Source organism: Scatophagus argus, chromosome 22 (genome assembly GCF_020382885.2).
Source record: "Scatophagus argus isolate fScaArg1 chromosome 22, fScaArg1.pri, whole genome shotgun sequence".
In the NCBI taxonomy this organism is placed as follows: Eukaryota; Metazoa; Chordata; class Actinopteri; family Scatophagidae; genus Scatophagus; species Scatophagus argus.
Genome location: NC_058514.1, coordinates 4,138,390 through 4,156,012, shown reverse-complemented (window position 1 = coordinate 4,156,012; position 17,623 = coordinate 4,138,390). Strand labels below are relative to the sequence as shown.

Here is a 17,623-nt window from a genome sequence, read left to right as displayed (position 1 = left end):
GCACAGAAACAGAAGCTTTTCATGGGGGTCAGTGGACCCCACATGTGAATTTTGCCAGCCACATACTGATAAACAGAGGGTGTTAAAACCTGGAGTTTAGTATTTCATGCCTTCATTTACAAAGTACACAGTCAAAAATGGGTTTAGATTCACATAACAGAATGCCCTTAATTAAAACTAATGGACAATTTGTCATAAAGCTTTGAAATTTATGTAATTTTCTATACTACTGGTAGTCTAATAGTTTAACATTGTGCTGTCACCCTGCACTCTTTGTAACGATCCATATTTGCATGCTGAAATCATAGCAGTTCTGAATTCACCCTCATATGCGTTTATTGTCTTATCATAATCTGCATTTGAACTTTGCTATGATCATTTCGATATTCAGGATCTTTTCTGCTGATCACCTTTCTCATTCAGGAAATTAAGAGAGTGTCCTGGCATTAACAGGATAGGAGGGAGGAGATAAGATACAGATGCGGCGAATGTCGATATTTTCTCATCCATGACGCATAATAAAAATTATGATAATATACACAGTTCTAAAAAAAAAAGGTTATTTTCTCTTATTATTTTTTCCTTTCCATTAGTCTTATTTAATATTCTGTCAAACAAAAACCAAGGCTTTGTTTGGTGCTTCACGACTGAAAACCAGCAGGTTGTTGCTATGCAACAATTAAATAAGTTTTAGGTGTGCCACTCTCCAGTTTCCTTTTATCTTTCAGGAACCTGCATACTCAGTTCTGAAAAGAAATTGCACTTTCTTGGCGCCGTCAGCTTTGCCCCGTTCCCTCTCTGTAAATAGGGGTCTCTGGTGAATATGCAGCCTCCTGTAGAGTCACAGACGTAATGATAAAAAGTAGCTCTTCTTTTCAGATTTCAGCAGACAGCACACTGATTTACACGACACGGTAACAAGGACGACAGCTGCAGCGTACCGAGATGGAAAATATATCCTCGCTCCAGCCCCATCGCCGCCCTCCCTCCCTTCATCCCTTTTTTCACTTTGAGCCCAGTTCACATCAACTCTCTCTTCATGTGCCCCACCTCCTGCCATCAACACTTCTGTTGCCTGACATCAGTTCTCCTCAGGTAGAAGGAGGGTTTATTGATGGGATGTGGACTTGAAGAGAAACTGACTACCTGTGGCCAGGTCAGAAATGAAAAAGCACATATGTGAACTCTCTCCAGCCTTGTCTATTTGACACAAGGAAATGAACTCGCAGTTGCCGGCAGTCTGAATGCTGTCCAACCTGCCACATGTGCCTGGTTTCACGCTGGGACAGGTCACAGATTATTGGCTCTGGCCAACACACAGCCGACAGAGAGAAGGACATTTCAGGGGAGGCAACAAAAATGACCACACCTTTGTTATATGGCGTTGACAGTTGACGAGGAAAAAGAAGGGACGCGGGGCAAAGGGGAGGAGACTGAACGGATGGATGCCTCCCAGCTCATGACAGCGTCGAGCTGAGCAAACAGAGCCGCACATGTACTCGGCTCTTTTCAGGACCGTGTTATTAACACACCAGTGGAAAACACTTAACTCATGCCTATTCAATTATGCTAATGCATACATATACAAATGACCCTGGTTAGTTATTAGCTGGTTTAATTAGGGGACATGTGTACGGGGGTTCAGCAGAAGAAAGAGAGGAAGAGAGAGGGAGAGAGAGGAGTGACGGGTGGTTTGCTGTCCACTGGTGATGGCAGACGCCTTCGGGTAAGACTTGTGCAGCTTTTATTGTTTCTGTCGGGGTGTGTGGGTGGGTGCTGGTGGTGGTGGGTGGGTGGGGGGGTAGCTGAGTGTCTTTGTACTTGGAGGACATGCAGAAAGGCATAAAATCAATGTCATGCTGAGATCATGTATGCATATTTGTGTGGACGTGTGTGCGTAAATGCACGAAAAGAAGTGTCTCTTATCTTTCTAGCTTCTCTTAGCGTATCAGTGCCGCGAAGAGGCTCTGAGAACTCTCTCTCGTGTGAACTCCGTCGCCAAAGATCAGAGGGCAGACGACAGCAAGCGTTCATCGAACAGCCCTTACAGAAATAACCCGTTTTCACGACTGATTTCTCACCCTCTTACCGTGTTAACCATTATCACACAGAAGATGTAAAATACATCTAATTAATGCAGACAACTGTTAAACTGCAGCCTGTTACAGAACATGCCGTCCTAGTTATTTAAAAAAAAATTCTTACTGCATCAACGAATATACTTAAGATTATAAAATAAATCTGAATCATGAGATTGCAATTTTAAAACGCTTTGCTGTTGCATGCATAGCATTAAAATCAATAAAACGGATCAACAAAGCCATAACTGACTCATACATCACATTTATTACAGTCAAAGCAGATTAATCACAAGAATTTGTAGTGTGAAATGAAGCATGTTGCTATGGGAAGAGACTGTTCGTCTTGGGTATGATATACTAACGCTGAGAAGGGCAAAGCTAAGCAGGAAAAAAAAGCTTACCGTCCAGATTTGAGGTCGCGATCTTTGCCAGTGCAGCGAGAGAACCGATGCGGCGACCTACAACGTCACCGAGGAACAGCTGCTGAGTCTGCAGCTGGGAGTGAAGAGCCCAGAAGGAGTTTCCTCTTAACAGTTTGAGGGGTCTACAGCACTTTTGAAGTTGTCTGCTTATTTATTTCAAACCAGTTGGATATTAAGCCAAACAGTGGCCAAAATCAGAATTCCTTTATTTATCCCCGAAGGGAAATTCTTACCTACTGAGGTTTACCAGTAGGTACAGCACATGACTCAGCAGCTGCTCACACTGAACTCATTCTAATGGTACCAGTTCTTAATCGTTCATTCAACCTAGCTTTTCTTTTTTGAAAGTTTAACATTAACATAAAAAATAAAACACCAGTTGTGTCTTGGCTGAATTTAGATTATAAGTTTCTAGATTTCTAGATTGTAGATTTTTAACATGTCCCGAGCATATTAAAAGGACAAATCTAAAAAGCTTTAGGAGAATGTGTCATGAGTATCCCCGACTGTAAGCCAACAAAGATTTAACGCTCTGGTGAACGAGATGCTCTGCGGAAAACAAGCACATACCCTGTTTGTGAGCTTTGTGTATTCGGCAACTGTTTATTTGTTTATCCAGGCTACCTGGTTAAGTACTGTGCACTGTTGTCCACAGACTCTGACAGCCAGTGTTGGTTCGCAAACACAAACAGATTAAAGCTGGTAAATATTCAAACGCTGCTGGGCCTGCTCCTCAGCTAGCATACAGTCTGTAACCAAAAAAATCTGTCATTCCCCACAGAATATTATCTAATCACCATATGAATAATCTTTACAAACAAGGCAATATCCTCCATCATTTGTCTACTTTGACATGGTGGGCGTTATCTTTGTGGGCATTAGTTCCTCCACTCCATTTCTGTCTGATGCTTGATGGACTGCTGGTGCTGTCCACAAGACGCGGTGCTGAAAGTTCACCCTCCCCTGCTTGTTGCCCCTTCTCTCCCTCCGTCCAGGAGTGCTGTCCATGGTTCTGAATGAGCGCTGCGTGGCCTGAGCACACTGGTTCTTCCAACAGAGAGAGGAATAAAGAGAAAAAAAGAGTTCTGTTGGCTGGGTGGAGCAGCTTGGACCTCGTCTCATCCGGGTCCGTCTGTGAGAGGCAAACATGGCAGAGTCTCAGCAGGCAGGGAGCTCCACGCCCTGTTTGCTTCAGAGCTGTCACATGTGACGGCATCATCTGCAGAGGGATGGGAGGGCGGGAGGCCTGAACACATCCCGTACAAAAAACGGAGGCTAGATATAATATGTGTCTCGAGAAGCACAATCTCAGCAACACTTATTTTCTCAAACGTGTGAACGTCTTCAGCAGCCAGTTGCTGCACTTGTGACAGAAAAGAGATGACAGCAGACGGGAGCAGCGTTTCCTTTCCTTTCTGCCCCGACTTCATGCCTGTGTTTTTAACACTCACACCGAACACATTGAGAATGTGCATCCAGCGGGATGCTGTGTGAAAAGAACGGCTGATCCCTGCTCATGAGAGGCCAACCCCTCTCCGTCCTGGCTTTCCCCGGAGTGCAAAAGCCAGCCAATCAGAGTGGATGAGTGCAATGAGTCACAGAGAGAGCGGACTGCATCCAGTGGAGCGAAAGGAGCTGCTTGCCGCTCTGGGCAGGAAAAGCTGTAACATCCGTGGACGGGGTGATCGGGTCAGAACACTCACCAACACCCACATACAGGAAAAGCATGCAGGATCACAAATATATATATATTTTTTTGGGGGGGTGAGTATATTTAATGTCAAAAGTATAATTTTCCTCTCTTCCACTCCTTCTTTTATCAGATTTCTGAGTCATCACTCTCAAATGTTGCCACCCCTTATTAATTACCCTACTGCAACAGTGCAAGGTTGTGTGAAGGTCAGCATGTTGCCTGGATCCAAATCCAACTCAGGGTGAGTTGTGTTTAAGCTCCACTATGGTACAGTAGAGCACAGTGCATGTTACCCAAGGCTTTACAGCAATTTAATAAACAAAAACGCCGGGTGAATGGACCATATGAATGAGCACTAGAGACGCTCATTAACTATTGATGCAGTGGGAGATTTCACAGCTGCACACACATCACACACCGTGGACACACATGCAACAAACGGCTGTCGAATCACATGACAATGCCAGCGGTTGCAATATTTCACAAGAAAACCACTCAGTTGTCCTTCAAAGCGAATGAATCATTTTAAATAAAGATTTTACACATAAATCTAAGGGCAACAATGGCATGATTATGAAAGGTGAGCAGATTGTTCAGGTTCACTATGGGACGTAGAAATCCATTCTCCAAGGAGCTACAAAAGCGCAGATGATGAGAATAAGATTTATTGGACCCTGGAGAGGAATAAAGGATTTGAAAGGTAGTGGAAAAATGAAGTCAAAATGGAAGTGAAATCCAACCGAATTAGTTTTGCGTTTGAAAAGACTGGAGCTGCGTGTTGGCTTTCATGGCTTGTTTCAGCACAAGACAATGGAATCAAATAGACAGGGGCTATTTGAAGCCCCACAATCTACCAACCTTCACCTCTTTCATGTTTCTAAATGAGAGGCAGAGGGGGGTGGCACAAATGTTAAGAACAGAGAAGCTTTGTTCAGCCCCTGGCCCTCTAGTCCGTCTTTGTTTAATAGTCTACTGTACGTCAGCACGCATGAATGGAGGGAGGGATGGAGAAGGAAGAGAGATGGACTAGTTCATTTCAGTTGAATCTGGGATAATGAGGACAGAGAGAGGGAGATAAGGAACGACAAAGGGGAAATGACAAACAGCAGAGAAGGCAGCGCGGTGATTCGATTACAGTATAACTTCTCATTAAATGACAAACAGAGCAAGCTCTGGCTTAGGACGGCACTGTGGTTTCAACTAGTTTTTTCCTCTTTTCTGTCGCGGAATAACTGTCACCTCTTGCCACCCTGAGCCTGGGGAGCAGCCGCTGATCTGGAGGCTCGACCTAACCCTCCGTGGGAGTCCGCTTATCCCCGCCTGTCACTAATGCCACGAATCGCATCAGCTGTAAAGCCACATCCAGTCAGGTCATGGCCATACATGCAAATCGCACAGCTCACAAACAAGTATTTTGATCAGTTTTCAAGGAACGTGAGTGGCAGACACTTGAGATAAGATTTGCAGAAATGTCTTTGAGTGTTTAACGGCACACTGTTTGAGGAGCTGAACAAGACAGGAAAAAAGAAAAAGTCTTTCCACTCTTTGCTGTTTCTCTGCAATTGATCCGAGCTTGGAGAATTTTTCCCTTTGAGTAATCTCCGTCATTGCAAATCTGACATCCCCTGACATGTGTCACCCCGCATGAGCTGCTGCTGTCAAAAAGACACCGCCTCCTCCTCCTCGTCTTCCTCCTCATCCTCTACACGACCCGACTCTTCCAATCACAGTTACAGTACAGCTGTCCTGCCAGCCACGTTTGCCGATATGCTCTCTCTCTCTCACACACACACACACACACATCAAAAAGAGCTTGTTCTCTCCATTTCAACGCGGCATAACGTATCATTTCCAAAGCAGCGACACAAACGAGAGCTCTCATTCCATTTGACTGTATAAACACCCCGTACAGTCTTCTCTTACCTGGCAGCACGCTGTCTTCCCTGGGTACTCTTAACAATCCCAGGAAGGGGTTCAGACGAGATGTGGCACTTTGAGAAGAAGAAGAAAAAAAGAGGAAAAATAAAGGCTCGGAAAGCAATGTCCGCTCTCTTTTTTGTTTTTCACACGACGGCTCAAGAAGCACTCACGATCACACACTCGAACACCAACAGCTCCGGGAAGCGAGCAGCTCGCTATTCTTTCTCTCTCTCTCTCTCCCTCTTTCTGTCCGTGACACTCGCCTCCCTCCTCTTTTCCCGCCCACCTACTCCAGCCCCCTCCCCCAACTTCTCTCTTCATCCGTCTCTCCCTTGCTCGCTCTTGGTCCATCAGACAAAATGCACACATCCCCTCCATCTCTCAGCTCACTGTTTTCAGACATTTCCCCCTCCCACTCTCACTTCCATGAAAACAAATATCAGCTGAGGGTACTATTAAGCGTGCATTTCCACACACAGCAACAAACTTATTCTTGCTTTGTGCAGCATTTCATGAGACGTCTTCTCTTGGAAAGAGACAAAGCACTTGTGAAAGCCTAATAGTATCAGATGATGTGATTAATGAAGCATCCGTACTGTATATGATTACAGCTCAGACTCCCTTTTTAAAGCCATAACTGCCGCTTACACAGTCTCAGTCTTGTTTATTCCATCTTTCTGTCTCACTGCACATATTCCTGTCTCTCCTCCCGTCCCGCTGGTGTATTTGATGCTGCTCACGTGCTATTCTTCAGACAGAAAGTCAAGGGCATTCCCAGAGTAAGCGCATGCTAAAGCTCAGCCTCAAGGAGCTGACTGGCGTCCCCTCAACTCTCAGCCCGACCAGATGTGGCACTGGGGGTCTCCCAAGGAGGGGACAGCAGATGTGAAGGCAAAAGAGGACCAGCAGCTAAAATCTGTCGAGCAGTCGAGTCTCATTTGACCACTCGAATGGACACAGCGAGGCCAGTGGCACCTGACTCGACGGAGGTGTGGATGTTTAATGGCGCTTTTTTGGCATGAAATGCAGAAGTACTTAAGCCCACTGCCAGCTTCTGTTTTCAGCCAAGAGAAGGTGATGACAGACACAACAAAGAACCCTTTATCTGAAAACTGATCATAAGCATGGAACGTAAATAACTACTACATGTTTAGATTTATTGTAAACTAGAGCTTTAAAGAGTATCTCGCTCAACTGGTCGTTCATTTGTTCATTGGTTTACTCATTAACTCAACCTCCACGCAGCAGATGAAAATTACATCAACTGCACTCTCCTGCAGGAGGACAGAGGATTCAAAACGTTTTTTACACTTACAAATCAAACTGACTCATAGACGCAGTTTGGTCTTTTCCAACAGGCTACCACAACCAACCTCATTTCCTCCAAGTCATCTCGGATCTAATCAATCCTCTCCCCAGGATACCCTCGAATTTACCTTCAAAGTTTGCTTGTCTGGTCTACGGCGTAATTATGAACCACTTCTACCCTGCAAAACATCTGTCTTCTGTGCTCATTTGTGGGCTGCTGGAGAACAAGAAGTCTGCACAGCCAACTGTAACTGTGTGAGAAATGCAACTGCGGGCGTAAACAGATGTCAAATGAGTGTGCATTGTACGTGCATGTGTGTCTATGGAAAGACCCAGTGTGTAAATAAAGTGCACAGGCTGATACAACACGGCGAGGCACATGGCACTGTTGACAACACACACCACATGTATAAAAGCTAACAGACATATAGCTAGAAAGGAGGCAAAGCAAACGGGGAGTCCGTGTTAATGATTAGCAACTACCAGCCTGCCTGGACACTGCACAGCTTGCTCCTCTGTCCATAAGCTTTTGGCTATATGTGTGTGTGTGTGTGTGTACGTGTGCGTGCGTTATGTGTTTTTGTGTGTGCCACGGGGGGGGATTGATTATAAGGCGAGGCAAGGTGGCCAGTGCAGATTTGTGTCCCAGCAGTGTTGTAGTTCACCCCTAATGAGCAGGGGAAGAAGTGCAGCCATGCTGAGCGGTGCAGACCATCCTCAATGGAGAATATGTGTTGTCAGTCTCAACAAAGTCGGCTAAACATGCAACCCAGCGTCTCTGAGACAATTCGCCATCGTACCTCCAAAAGCTCATATCCCTCACAAATGTAAACTGGCTGGAAGATAAATGGTAGTTCTGGCCGAGCAATTTAGCCAACAAAGACAATTAATAGCATGAAAAGTCTGCATAGTGTATGAGGTGTTTTGAGTTTAATGACTCTCTACAGAGGAAAGATACAGGCAGCTACTCTGTAAATCGCTAATGGCTGAGCTGGGTCTCTGGGTGCAGATTACTGCACCCTGTGGACGTCACTGAGCTCTTAAGGTGCAGCAGATTCTGCGTTAAAACAACTGACTCGCTGACATTAAAAGACTGAGAGAAGATGATTCCTTCTGTTTCATCGTCCGATTTTTCTGCTGGAATCCTTGACAGTGATGCTGCCAGTTTCATTCCTGATCTGTTACCTTCTCATTTGATTTAATTTTTCTGCCATCTTGTGGAATTTGTGCTGGACACTGAGGACACATTTAGCTTTAGCAGTGACAGAAACTGCGTCTGAAAGAGCTCAGTAAAGAGCTAAACAAAAATTAAACTCCATTAATACAAAAACAAAAAGAGCAAAAGATGTCTGGAGATATCCATGTCTGACTTTTATAAAATGTAGACGAAACACGGTGATGAAAAAAAAATCATGAATGGGAAAATTAAGACCATAAAGCAGTTTTAACATGCTGCGCCAACATTTAATGCTCTCAGACTCTTCCAAATTTTAACAAAGGCGCCACACATTTCAAAAGAAATGGACAAGCGATATGAACAGAAAAGCTAAAAAAGCAAATCTTTCAAACCAGGAGCCTGTCAGTAGTCAACCTAGAAGGAACAAGACAGGAAAGAAAGGAGAAAGAGAGATCAACAGGGTGAAAGTGGACTGAAAAGGGCGAAATGGCATTTAGGAGGAAAAAAGGCAGTGAAATAAAGGGAGATGGGTGAACAAAAAGGACAATTTCCCAAATGTCAAGAGCATTTGAATGGTCACCTTTGGACTGCAAATCACTGGTCTTATTCAACCTCTAAGAGAGATGAAGACGTGAAGCTTTGGAACAGGAACAAGTTTTTGTGACACAGAGATGAGGGCTGATTTGCTTTTGACTCTGCATGTTAGACACAAAGACAACAATCTGAATTTACTGTTGCTGCTGCTGTAATGGTAAAATATCATTAAGTACCCTTTCAGACTTTCATCAGTTTTGACTGACATCTTGCAGGAAGTGCCACACTGACCTCTGACTGATAAAAATATTAAAGCCACATTTGGGGAATCAGTATTCCAGCGGCGGAAGTAATTAAATCACTGGTATATATTCATTTTAGTGGTACACTCTATCTTTGTGCAAAGGCACGTGGAACATTTTTCTGATGAAATCATCAAGCAGAGAGAAGAGAAGGTGACTACTTGCTTTTCAATATGTCTAAAAACAACAAAAGAGAGACCTTTTCTGCCCTTGGCAGCATGTTTTGCACTTGCCAGTCTCCAAATACTGGACTCTTCAAACTGTCGGTGTATAAACAGGCTCTGAAGTTTCTATATGCACCTTTCAGAAAGCCCTCATCACTAATGATACCAGCGGCCAAGTGAACGGCAGTCAGCACCCTGATGAAACTGTGGTACCGCGGTGCAGTCAGAAAAATGTTGGCCTCAGGCGTAAGATGGGAACTCTCACAGATATGGCATGATGACAGATTCCATCAAACCGATCCTGTTTTCATGTGTAGCCCCGGTGCTAAAAACTGAAAATCTGCCACCACTCCCTCTGCACATGGCACACTTGGCACACATCATCTTGTTTCACAAAATTAGCACCATTGTCGACCCCATATCAATTCCTGCAGATATGTAACCGCCTTTTTGCTGCATCATGTTCAAAATCTTGCATTCTGCCCCTTCAGTGCATTCAACTCGTACTGCTTTGGTCCACCCAGAGTGTCTAGTGCTAATTCTCTCTGAGACAAAGACATGCACTTCTAAATGGAGGAAAGTAGCTCTAATTACAGCTGATGCTCTCATTTAATCTCTTTCTCAGATTCTCTCAACCCTCACCCTCTCTCTCACACACACACACACACACACACACACTCTGTCACTCACTCTCTCACTCCCTCTCACTCTCTCCTCCAGGCAGGAAGCTGCCACAAATCACTTACAGCTTTATCGAGGGATAAGTGGCTGTTCAAATATGGAGCTATTCAGAGGACTCTTTTCAAAACACGCAGATGCTCCTTTCACCTCCACCCGGCTCCCTCATACGCACACAGCAGATACTGTACATGAACTTCAACCCACACGCACACACACACGGTACACACAGTTACACACACACAACACCTGCTCGGGTCAGCAACACTTTCCAATGCCATTGATGTCACGCAGATGTTTGGCTGCCACCTGAGGTTACAAGAGGAGCAGATGAAGACTAAAGAGCTGCTTGTTTCCCCCGGATTTCCCATTTTTAAAGCACTAACAACTCCAGTGGCTCATAAAGTAGCTTAAAGGACAATACGTGTGATGCCTGAACGTTTTGGTCACACAGCTACAACTTGCATGCGAGGGCCTACTGTCCAAACCATATCATAAGCACACCAAGTGTCTGTTGTTTCAGGTGATGACATGTTAATGTTACACTTACAGCTCATTTTTTCCCCCCGTAGTGGCCAAAAACACCACTGAGGTTGCTTTAATCTGGATTTGTATTTGTACTGTATGTACAGCAGGTGCACTTGCATCATTGCGACAGGGATGACCTTATTTATCCGTGTATAACTCAAACACAAACCCCGCAGGAGATGTTTTCTGGAGAAAGTTCTCTTCTCTCATGCTCAGCAGCCTCTATCCCCCCGTCCTTCTCCTCTAACTTCAGACACCAGTCGCTGCTGCTCACAGAGGCCACATCTGATTCATCCCGGCAGTGGTAATTACGACATTCTTATGGAGAGATAAGTGGCCCTTTTGACCCGAGAGTCCCCTTGACTCACACATGAGGAGGGGAGAAGCAACGTGACAGGAATGATGGCCGCCGCCCTGTGCGCTACGGGAGTGCAAGCTAACACAGTACAGCATGAAGCATACACATCACACACAAATCAAGCCACCAGGGAGCATCTTTGTGCAGCCAGAATGTGTTTTTTATTTTTTTGTTTGTTTTATTGGAGGGTCCCCTCTCTGGGACGGGATCGAGGAGTCAGCGCTGCCTGTTCCGAGTGCCCCAGGCCGAGTCTGTGTAGGGGACTCAGAAGGGGGATTAGTGGGGATTTGGAGAGCAGTAATTACCCTTGCCCGTGGAGGGCCTGGTAATTAAATTACCTTAGCAACCCCGTTACTGCCCAGCCACACACAGCCTCCAAGGTCAGTGAGAGTGGAAATTTCAGAATATGCTAAATTTATTTAGAACTGTTATGGGAAAGCAGCATTTGGTGTGCAGTCTAGTCATCGCTGAGACACATTTTTAGCTCAGAAATTGAAAACCTGAAAGGGTACGACATGCATTATGCATCAGTGTGAAGATGTAAGTGTTCTATGTTTTCTGAATCACTAAAACCACACGGCATCGTAAGAAAAAAATGACGCTTTTGCACATTGTTGCAGTTCTTATTACACATGTACAAAATGACATCTCTGTGTGAATTCTCGGGGCGAGAAGGGATGTACTATGTTACAGCATGTTGTTAGCATGACTGTAAGCTCACACTATCACAGACGTTTACTGAAAGCACTGCAGTTTGCAAGTGGTGTGATTTGTGGTTCAACGCACGACTGAAAAGACCTTTTCTGACTGGGGGAACGACAAGCTTACATGGCTAATTTCTTTTATGGATAGTTGTGACATGGAGTGGATTAGAGCTTAAGTGAGAAATGAGCTGAGGTTAAAGACCAGTGGATTTGGATAGAGAGCGAAAAGAGAGACAGAAAGATGCGTGGGAGTAGCAGCAGCTCCCACACAGGAAGGAAAGTCACGATCCACCACTCAACAGCACTCGCTCTTCTGCTCAAACTGACATATAAGCACGCCAACAACAACTCCCAGGCAGAAATGAAATCTTACATTCACTTGTAAAGTCCCCAACTACGCTATTACGAAAAAGCAATGTCCAACACGATACTTTAATACAATTTATCCACTAGAAGCCCCATTAAGCTAGGCGCTAAATTCAACTTGATGCCACTAATTCTTCGGATTTGTCAGCAACTGTTATTTTAAATTCAGCCATTCATTTCTCGACTTGTGCAGTGCAACAGTCACCCAACATTAAGCTGCACCACTATGAGCTCAATAGATCCATAAGCTGCAGCGAGTAGATAACAGTGCAAACCTACCTACGTGCTGCACAGCCGCCCGTGCAAACACAAATGAACGCTGACATATGAATGTGGGCTCTAACACACGCAGGCACCTACACACACGCAATCACAGATCTACATTCTTCACCAGGGACGGTAAACTCACTGAAATGCCGCGCCTGTTTTAATTCAATTTAACCACTTGAGCTTTCATATGAAGGCAACCTCTCCCTTATCAAATGCCCACAGTTTTACTGATGACCAACCAAGGCAACAGATGATAGTGTCTGAAGTCATGTAAGTTACTCAGGCAAAAACTTTCTGGCTGGTCCTCCTGTGAAATAAATTGTATGCTGGGAGTGTTGAGCAGTGTCCAGCTGATTTATTCTCTGGCACATGAAAAGTAAATATAAACCACTCACACACTGTGCTTTACAAACCTCAGCAGGTCATGAATGCAAACTCAGTATTTCTGTATTACTTACTCATTTAAATAACATTCATAAAATCTATGAGTCTGCAAAATCATCTGTGAAATACTCATTATCTTCAAAATGATGGTTAGACGCTAATAAAAGCTTCTTATAAAACAATATTGATTGCAAGTACAGACATATATAGCTCCAGTAGAAGTACACATAAATATACATACATGGACACACAGACACACACATGACCAAATGCATGATCCCCAGCAGATGGAGAAAATAATTTTATGTATTCATAGTTATGGAAGGTGGCTCTACATATTTTGCAGACGGCTGTGGCTTCGTGGCACAGCTTGTGGCTGTGAAGACATGTTAGGCTGGACTGCATCTTTCAGCTGTGATCTCTCTCACTCCTTGTATTCCAGCTGGGTGTTGCTGCCTTCTTGACAAAAGTTATTTGGGTGGATATGTACTCTGTCTGCGTGCTGATGAAAGCAGTCTGGTTGGATCTGCGCCTCGTTCTGCACAACAGACAGTAAAGTACATCGCAGCACAATTGCTCATTAGGCAGAACTGACGCGGCCTGTCATGCACCTGTGTTTGGAAGGTAAAGGTGGCCAGACATACGTTTCTTGGGACCGCAAAGGATGATTGATGCCCTTATGGTACTTCAGGTGCTAGAAATAGCAGACACCCAGGGGTTGTCCCTTTATTTATTTTTTCCATCATCTTTTCTAGTTCTTAAAGTTAAGTTAAGCAAATGGAAGCGAAAGGAGAATGACTGGAAGCTCTCCAGGACCAAGTCGATCAACAGACATGTATCACATGACAGTGCCATTATTATCCACTGCAGCCCAGTGGAACATGTAGAGGACATGAACAGCTGGTCCCAGATACCCTCTATAGCACCTGGCGGGTGTGATGCTATCGACTTGGCAGAATTAGGCTGCTTCAAACAGCAATAATTACAACAAGAGATCTTAATCTCAAGCGTGAGAATGAAAGCAAAAAAAAAAAAAAGGTAGGGAAAGTCTCTCAACTTCCCAGTCACGTAGGCTCTGTAAAGTCATCCTTCCCCCCCAATGGAAAACCCACCCTCTACTGGCCGCACCCCCAGAAGTCACCTTGTCTGTGCCCTTCATGGCCCTCCACCACTGTACTGCCTGCATGTGTCAAAACAGAATCACTTTGGGATCAGGTGTGTAAGAAAACACAACATAGTAATCTCAACCTAGCATGTGAGAATGTGTGTATTCTAACCACATTTCCACAAGAGAAAGAAAAACAAGAAGTAATCACACCAAAAACTAAACTCAAACTCTTGATTTTTTTTATAAATACAAAGAATTGTCTTAATCAAAATATGGTACAAAATTTGCACCTGAAACACACACACAAGCAATACATATGTGATTAAAATGACAGATGGTTTTAACAAATAAGTCCCCAGGCACCTTCAGGGGAAAATGAGATCTCTGCAATGGAAACTCAGGCCTGTAGAAAGCTACGGTGAAAGATGGGGGTAGAGGGTGGGTGAAGCATCTTCATTTAGCCAGTGTCATGAAATAAGGTGGACTCTAATACACTCTTTATTCTCTGTTTGTAAGCTTCAAAACCACACTTATTCTCTTGCTAAACTACAAGCCCGAAGGCGGAGTAAGTTGCAGAGAGACAGGAACCCTGGGACTCTTAGTTTAACCTCGTCTGCCCTGATGAACACTGGTGAATTGCATTGTTTTAAAAAGAAAATTGGGGCCCTGCTCAGGACTACAGAAGGCGGAAGTACAGATACACTCCTCTCACTCCATCTGAGCTGCATGCTTCTCACTTTCTCTCCCTCTCTCCATGGACGGCACTCTGCCACTTTGGATATGTCATGGGCAATAAGGATGAAAAATTGGACTGCTCTTTGGGTCCCCAGTCGGCACACCGGCTTCGTCCTCCACCTTCACAAGCCTGGAGGAGGCTGAGCTCCACGCTCACAAAACAAAATAGGATTTAACAAGGCCAGAATCACTCACAATGCCTCAGTAAATAGCCACTGAACCCTGCCTGAACCAGCAGTGGCGGCTGAATACAGGCCTTAACACAGAAGTGTGGAGTGAGAGGATGGAGTTTGACAGCACAGGGAGGATTGTACGGGTTTAAATCCATGATAAAATACAAATAAAACAACCAGGTTATATCAAAACCCATATGCCAAAGTCAGCAGGAATAAAGCCTCTGCTTTGCCACACTGGGAAATATTGTTTCAAGGTATCAAACTGTGGCAGCCTGACTATCATGTAATCTACAAGACTCTGAGAAAAGTGTAACTAGACACTAACAAAGTAAGTTTGTATAATTTTGCTTTACACACATGATGAGTATTTTCTGATTAATGCTCTCTGTTGAAGAGTGCTAATTGTACCAATGATGTATCTTAGCATTCCAAGAGAATTTATTTATCCATTTAATTTCAGCCATGCCTGAATATTTAGTTGATTTCAACAATCCGGAGGAGGCAACAACTCCTCACATGATCTGAGAGTGCACCTTGTATTTCTGGTTAAACAAAAAGGCCCCTCTTTCTGCAATGTTGTTAGACCCTTGAAGCAACAATTTCAGCCTCTGAGTGGCAAACAATGGCCTTTTTAGTGGACTATGATGACTGGCCCCATAAGATTTAGTTGTGTGACGGCTCCTGGCTGAGACGATGTACTGCATGAGTCATTTACACACCAAAATAGATAAATATACAGCCGAGGTTTAAAAACACCTGCATTCCTCTTTAAGATGCGGGAATGTGTTGATATAAAACATCAAAGTCTTCCTCTGTGCTCAGTATTCAACAGGAAGAAACTGTTGCCATCAGATTCCCAGATGACACATGATTCATCTTGTTTTTCTTTTTCTCCTGATAACGCAGCCTGTACAATGACAAGTGGATGTGGTGTACAGTCATCGTGTGATTCTATTCTCCTCTGATACGGGCTAAAATCAATAAGACATTATTCAGCCCATATGTATCGGACCCATAAGAAATCCATCTTCATAGCATGAAGGCTACACTTGCCAGGGAACAATCTGCATAACTGACAGCTCGCTGGTTTTCCATGCACTGCATCTAAACAGTGGGCGCATCCACAAATCGGTCCTCCGAGCAGCGGCGATGTCCTCAAGGGTCAAAGCAGACTTGCTAATTTTCTATTCATATATTCACAGCATCAACCTCTTTGTAAGTTTACAGTACACTTTGGGATCGAACTGAGAATGTTCCAGTCAAATAAGCTTTAATCAGAGCAGGAAAATATGCAACTTAGCAGCTTCAGTAATTCCACACTGAGCAAAGTAACTGTAGATAATAAGTGGATTTTGCAGCAAAGGTTATGACAGATCATCTTCCATCCTCGCACAGAAGAATACATTCCTGCATGTTAATGCACCCTAAACGCTGTCATTTAAATCACTTAATTTTGTAAAAAAATAATTTCATGGTCAATTAAATAAAAGTCTTCATGAATTCTCCCTGAAATACAACACAAGAAACAAAATATCCACCGTCAAAGTGCAGTAAAATGGCTTAAAGGAGCAGAAACTAACCTTTAACTCAACGCTGCACTTGTCTCTTTAAATGCTTCCTCCGCACTCGCCAGCAGTCAGTCAGATCTGGAGAAGATGAAAATGAAAAGACCATGTTTGTACGAATGAACGAAAAACAGCAGTCTATCTTATGTTAGTTCAGTGTGTTAAGCTCCAGGTGTCCCCGAGATACATCTTGGGGCTCCTGAGAAAAAGTAACTGTGTCTGGAATAACTCATAGCCATCACCTCACAGCCTATCTGCTCTACTAAGCATAAAAATACATAGGAAAATGTGTAAAGAGCAAATGCAACCAATTTGGACGTAAAGGTTGTTACGTCCAAATTGTTGACTGAAAAGTGTGACATGTTGTGTTCTAAAACTATGCTGAAAGGAATAACCTGCAGGTAAACAAGAAAGTCAACACACCTACCCTGTATTTGAAACCTCAGAATAATGAACGTGCACAATGGGCTCAAACAACTGGAACCAGAAGCAAGGCTACATCTACATCATGTAACAGCTCAGCTCAGCTCAGTAATCTGTGCATGTCAGTAATGATGGGGGCAGATATCCACTATCAGTGGGCTGTTTTCACAGACAATTGGTCATATTTAGGGAATGGCCAGCCATGTGTTGGAAAACCAGTGGGGAGAGCAGCTGGGGATCTCCTGACAGATGCTGCCTGCTGTGGGGGTGTGGGAAGATTTCCAGTACAGTCCTGGTGAATGTGGGGGTCAGGGTGCTCCTCATTACCCCTGTCCTCCATTTGCTTCATGAGGCTCATAATAATAAAGTTTTTTAAACTGTGTTAAACTTAACTGCTTTTAATGCTGCAATGAACAGTCAATTAATTGATTAGTTGACTGACAGCTTTGAGAGAATTTGCTCATTTTCAGTCTCAGTGAAGACCAAATATCTTCACGCTTTGTTTGCACAGTAAACAACTAATGATGCCAACCTCTATCAGATGTATTAGCCTGTGCACAATTAAATGCATTTACATATCAGAGACAATTATTTTCTGTCTCAAGGCATAAAAAGATAACACAGAATAAATCCTGTGTTTGGAAAGACAGATAAAGCATGTAGTGAAACTTTATTCCTGTTAGTTATAATGCAGGAAGTATTTTGTATACAAAGTTGATGGATAATA

General features: G+C 43.8%; 1 protein-coding gene across 10 annotated transcripts in view; it reads right to left on the bottom strand.

The window, feature by feature from the left end:
• syt1a (synaptotagmin Ia) overlaps positions 1-17,623 on the bottom strand; it is a 155,753-nt gene that overhangs the window by 70,561 nt on the left and 67,569 nt on the right. For 8 of the 10 annotated variants that reach the window (XM_046379673.1, XM_046379674.1, XM_046379672.1 and 5 more), the window contains one exon: positions 16,489-16,554. The gene's annotated coding sequence lies outside the window, so the exon portion shown is untranslated. Of the gene's footprint in view, positions 1-6,119; positions 6,188-6,286; positions 6,330-16,488; positions 16,555-17,623 lie in introns of those variants that run through there. The other 2 variants (XM_046379670.1, XM_046379676.1) reach the window with 2 other exon arrangements.